The following is a 6,609-nucleotide window of genomic DNA, read 5'->3' as shown; positions in this document are numbered from 1 at the left end:
CAGAATCAAGTGAGCTAAGTCTTGTTGGAAAGCACTTTAGATGTGCTTGGTGAATTTCAACTTCTTTGTGCTGGGTCAAAGCTCTATACCACTCTATTTTAACTTTTTTAGAAAAGTCAACCGCTTCAAGTTGACTCATGAAGTGACATTGAAAATGAAAGATGTATGGCTTGAATGAAAGCTCCTTTGAACCATGTAAACCGTCCAACTTCACTCTGTAAAAATTTTGATTGAATTTGGGTTTTGTGATGATTGATCAAACCATCTCTTGTTGACCTAGAACTCAAAATCTATACATGTGTCCAACTAATATGCCAAACTTCCATATATGGGACCTCTTCTAATGTTTCTCTTAGCAAAAATAGCCCAAGTTACAAGGGAATATCAATAACATAGACCTCTAGAGATTCTAAGTATGGCCCTTAAAATTGAGCTCCCAAAATATCCTTGTTATTTTAAAGTTAATTGACTGTTATACTAAGTTCATGCATCCATACACACTATCCATAAAGTTAATTAGCTTTGTTATCCTAAGTTCATGCATCCATATATCCTAAGTTTATACATCCATATACATTATCCATAAACTATTCCTTTTATTGAATTCATTCTTAATATTATCTTAAGAATGCCTTGCTTTATACCCGCCCCCATGTAATATGGTACCAAAAATTATCATGAGAAAATCTAAAGGAATCAATCCTTATGCAATTTGACCTAAATTAACAAGATGCATAATCCTAGTATCCTCTCCTACAATCCATCTATTCATTGCATACTTCATCATCAAATGGATTGAAAATTGATGAGAGGACATATGACTTTGGCAAGATCTTAAGTGGTCTTTCATGTTTTATGAATGATCATTGAAGCGTTGTGGAATGATCATTGAAGCGTTGTGGAATGCTTCATGGGATATAGACCCAAAGAAACCAGAAAGAATGTATGGAATAGAGTCCCTTATTGTATGACTGAGAAACTATAAAGCTATTCCTAGAAGAGGAATAATCATGGAAAAAGTAAGATAACCTTGAGGGATCCTTGAAGAAATATGCATGGATATCATTGATATTAATTATTGAAATTAATTTCTATGCATAGAAAGATGCATAATGGAAATTTTTATTATAAAAGTGTTGTTTTCATTGAATTTAAATTCTATGCATAGAAAGACGCATATTGGAAATTTTTTTATTATAAAAGTGTTATTTTAATTGAAATTACTTTCTATGCATAGAAAGATGTATAATGGAAATTTTTATTATAAAAGTGTTGTTTTCATTAAATTTAATTTCTATGCATAGAAAGATGCATAATGGGAATTTTTATTGTAAAGTGTTGTTTTCATTGAATTTAATTTTTATGCATAGAAAGATGCATAATGGAAATTTTTATTATAAAAGTATTATTTTTATTAAAATTAATTTTATGCATATAAAGATGCATAAAAGATTTATTTTTCTTTCAGAAGTGTTATTCTCATTAAAATTAATTTTATGCATAGAAAGATGCATAAAGGATTTATTTTTCTTTCAAAAGTGTTATTCTCATTAAAATTGATTTTATGCATAGAAAGATGCATAAAGGATTTAATTTTCTTTCAAAAGTGTTATTCTCATTAAAATTGATTTTATGCATAGAAAGATGCATAAAGGATTTAATTTTATTTCAAAAGTGTTATTTTCCTTAAAATTGAATTTATGCATAAAAGGATTTTTATAAAAGTGTTATTCCCACACAAAAGTTGATTTTTATGCATAAACAGATGCGTAAAGAATCTTTATATCAAAAATTAGAATTTTCTTAAATTCTATGTTTAAATTCTATGAATAGATGTAACGAGATGTGATGAGAATTAGATAAGTGTGAATGAATGGATGGGTTGTTGTGATGTGAATAGAGGTGATGAGATGTGAGGTGAATAGATGTGATGAGATTTGATGTGAATCAGATAGATGTGATGAGATGTGATGTGAATCAGATAGATGTGAATGGATGGGTGATTGTGATGTGAATAGATGGGTGGTTGTGATGTGAATGGATGGGTGGTTGTGATGTGAATGGATGGGTGTTGTGAATATAGGTGATGAGATGTGAGGTGAATAGATGTGATGTGAATCAGATAGATGTGAATGGATAGATGGATGTGATGTGAATAGAGGTGATGAGATGTGAGGTGAATAGATGTGATAAGATGTGATGTGAATCAGATAGATATGAATGGATAGATGGATGTGATGTGAATAGATGTGATGAGAATCAGACAGATGTGAATAGAGGTGATGTGATGTGAATAGAGGTGATGAGATGTGAGGTAAATAGATGTGATGAGAATCAGACAGATGTAAATGGATGGATGGATGTGATGCGAATAGATGTGATGAGAATCAGACAGATGTGAATGGATGGATGGATGTGATGCGAATAGATGTGATGACATGTGAGGTGAATAGATGTGATGTGAATCAAATAGATGTGAATGGATGGATGGATGTGATGTGAATAGAGGTGATGAGATGTGAGGTGAATAGATGTAATGAGATGTGATGAGAATCAGATAAGTGTGAATGAATGGATGGGTGGTTGTGATGTGAATAGAGGTGATGAGATGTGAGGTGAGTAGATGTGATAAGATGTGATATGAATTAGATAGATATGAATGAATGGATGAGATGTGATGTTATGAGAATCATGATGTGAGGTGAATAGAGGTGATGAGATGTGAGGTGAGTAGATGTGATAAGATGTGATGTGAATCAGATTGATGTGAATAAATGGATGAGATGTGATGTCATGAGAATCAGGATGCAAATGAATGATATGGTATATGAGTGGATGATATGTGATGAAAATGGATGTAAATGTATAAGTGAAGAATGGATGTGAATGTATATGTGAAAGAATTGATGTGAATGAGTATGTGAAAGAATGTGATGTGATGTGTCATAAATATATGTGGATGTGAATGTGATGGATATGAGTCAATGGAGGACGTCTCGCGTAGCAAGGTCGGCTGAGGTCCTCACCAGCCTTGGTTCGATTAAAATGGTGAGCTTCCGGTATGGTGGATGAGGGACCAAGGAAGCGGCCTATGAGTGAAGCGCTAGGTCACCTGCTGCGAAGGATCCTAGAGGGTGCTGACCATACGGTGCTCGGGCTCTGGGTCGTCGATGATACCCATGCGTGCGTCGAGGAAGATATTGGAGCAAGGAGTAAGAGTTGTTTTCTGAATTCGGGCATGGATCTGGTTGATTGACCTTGCTGGTCCTCAATGGATGAGTCCATGGCTCTTTTATATGGATCCATTGGTTGACCTTGCTAATCTTCAACGGAGATTCCATTTTGATATGTGAATATATTGCCGGTTATAGGAACTATCGAAAAGGCCCCTGAGTGGACCGGTGGTGAGCGCTCTGGTTGCCAATGATGCCATAGGTACACCGATGAAGAAATGATTGGAATTAAGGATTTAACCGAAGATTTTGAGGATTATGATCAGTGACTCTATGATTTCATTAAATGATTGTTTTAAAGGCAGTTGATTTCATTAAATGATTGTTTTAAAGGCAGCTAATTTCATTAAATGATTGTTTTAAAGGTAGCTGATTCTGTGAAAAAGGTAATTTCATATTGGGTGTGTAAGTGGTGTGACTAATTTTAGGTTTGCATGAATACCCGAGGACAAAACCTAACCAAATTCTTAATTAGATCCCATCACTACAGTGGTTGGGCGGTTGGCTAACCCACGAGACTGGATGGGGTTAGGCTGGATTGATGGATCCCTAAATTGAGACTCAATTCTGTTATAGTATGATAGATGAAGTAAATCCGAGACAAAAATTGTTCTATGGAAAAGAATCAACGGTTGTGCCTCTCTAAATGAGGAAAAAAGCATTGGTCTCTATGATCCAAGTGCAATCTTTTCCCTGATCTGACTAACGGGACTTACGAGCTCGGTCAGGTCAGTTCAGTTTGTTAAGGCTTTTGACTACATTAGAGAAAAATTATCCTGGAGAAATCGCCCGTGCTTTCCGGGCAAGGGAAGTTTTTTCGGGTTCGGCTTTGGAAGAACTGATGGATTAGTCTCTTGTCTGGATATCCTTGGGCAAGGCCTCGAGTGAGGGACCCTGTAAGATTCCTCCCCAGCCTCTCAAGATGTCCAGCATCTTCCCCTATAATCAAATCCCTCTTCAGAAATATAAAAGATCTTGTTTCTACCAGTTTTGGCCTAGCATTAGGACCTCAATGGAAGGCTTCTTGGGCCCTTTTATTTGGCAGTTTAAGGGAGTCAAACCTTTTCTCTTAAGAAGAAACGTTTTCTAATTAGAAGCTTCAAAACGGCTACTTTATTCGAATTTGAATTTTGGGGGGAAAATGGAATTTAAAATCTAGCGGATAAAACCATATCATGTAACATATCTATGGAAAGCTCTTGATGCGTAGATCACGGATCTGTAATCTCCGCTCAAATCGGAGCTTGTATGTAGAAGTTATGGAGGTCCGAAAATTGTAAAATTGCCCCCCCCCCCCCCCCCCTTTGGGGGAAAAAGTTCACCCTTTGACCACTCTTACACCTCTCTTAAAAACCCAACATTTCAGTCCACATGGCAACCCCCCATTTGGCTATTCCTTAATCACCTTGATTAGGCTGGGGCAAATTAAAGGACCCAAGAAGACCCCATTCACTTCCTAATGAGAGAGAAAATGTTTTAGAAAGAGCATATTCAATGTTTAAATATTTTTGGATAGAAAAATATCTCATCTTATTAAAATAAGTTCCCTTGAAACAGAAGTTCAAAAATATTTTCAGAAGGTGCATTAGAAATTAAGTATATTCTATTCAAGAGGCATTACCCTGGAGGTGAAGATTTTTTTAAAATTTTAAATTAAGGTTTCTATGGACCAATAAGATTCATCCAAATGTAGGGAGGAGATAAATGAAGAAATAAAAGAAAAATCCCCCAAAAATGGGTAAATACTCACATAAGATGAAGAGTTGACTAAGGACAAGGTTAATAGTTAAAAAAGAGAGATATTTAGGTGAAATGATGCATTTTTAACACCTCTGCATGGGGGAATTCCCCTCATGAAGGAGGCGCCTATTTCACATGATTGAATGAGTTTTAAACTCCCAAATAATGAGATATTTTTATCTCTCCTCTCTCCTATTTCAACTAGATCCAAAAAGTGAGTAAAACTGACCTAAAAATGGTTAAAAATTGACCAAACTGATTTGGAAAATTCTAGAATCAGTTGGCTTGGTTAGAAGCTCACTTTTTCCTATAAATAGAAGCCCTCCCCTTTGTTGAAACTTAATAGTGTTTTGCACTATTACCCTGTCTCTCCCAAGTGCCAAAAATAGTGAATTGTATTCATAATTCATTAGTTTTTGACCCTCCTTCTTCTAGAAGATTGGTGGCCACTCTTGTCTTAAACAAGAGTTGAACCCTCAAACCATCAAGCCAAAGGAAAGCTCTCCAATTAATTAGTAAGTTGATGATTCTTCTCTTTTCCAGTTATTTTATGGTTTTTATGGTTTTTTATGCTTTTTGTCTTCTCCACATTGCAAATGATGTTATGCCTCATTTTGCAAAAGACATTCCCCTCTCTTCTCTAGTAAATCCAACCATTCTCTATCCTAGGTAAATGATTAATGATTAAAGTCAAGTTTTTTATAATGTTTATCTTAAATAAGTAGAAACATGTTTACTTTAGAATAATTTCAATACTCTTGGTGCATTTTTAATTAATTTTAGAGGCTTAAAAATTAAAAAATGGTCAGTCATACAAAGGAGGTTATGGCAAAAATTTTGAAAATTAGTAAAATAAATATCATCTTTTATTATTCTAAAAGAGTAATCCTTATGGTTTCTATATTCTAAAGTATCATTTTCATGCATAGAAGTATGCATAAAAGATTTTTTTAATTATAAAAGTGTTACTTTTATCATATTTGATTTTCATGCATAGAAGTATGCATAAAAGATTAATTTTTATTATAAAAGTGTTACTTTTATCATATTTGATTTTCATGCATAGAAGTATGCATAAAAGATTATTTTTTTAATTATAAAAGTGTTACTTTCATCATAAATGATTTTTATGCATAAATGGTTGCATAAAAGAAAATTTTTATATATTAAAAGAGTGAATTTCATCATAAATGGTTTTTATGCATAAATGGGTGCATAAAAGATATTTTTTTATTATTAAAAGTGTGATTTTCATCATAAATGGTTTTTATGCATAAATGGGTTCATAAAAGATATATTTTTAAATATTAAAAGTGTGATTTTCATCATAAATGGTTTTTATGCATAAATGGGTGCATAAAAGATATTTTTTTATATTAAAAGTGTGATTTTCATCATAAATGGTTTTTATGCATAAATGGGTGCATAAAAGATATTTTTTTATATTAAAAGTGTGAATTTCATCATAAATGGTTTTTATGCATAAATGGGTGTATAAAAGAATTTTTATATCAAAAGTGTGATTTTCATTATAAATGGTTTATATGCATAAATGGGTGCATAAAAGATATTTTTTTATTAAAAGAGTGATTTTCATCATAAATGATTTTTTTTATGATGATAAAAGTGTGACTTT

The sequence above is a fragment of the Cibotium barometz genome, chromosome 27 (genome assembly GCF_041138505.1).
Source record: "Cibotium barometz isolate CiBa-2024 chromosome 27, ASM4113850v1, whole genome shotgun sequence".
NCBI classification, from domain to species: domain Eukaryota; kingdom Viridiplantae; phylum Streptophyta; class Polypodiopsida; order Cyatheales; family Cibotiaceae; genus Cibotium; species Cibotium barometz.
The sequence above is the reverse complement of the archived record's forward strand: the minus strand, read 5'-3'. Positions refer to the sequence as shown.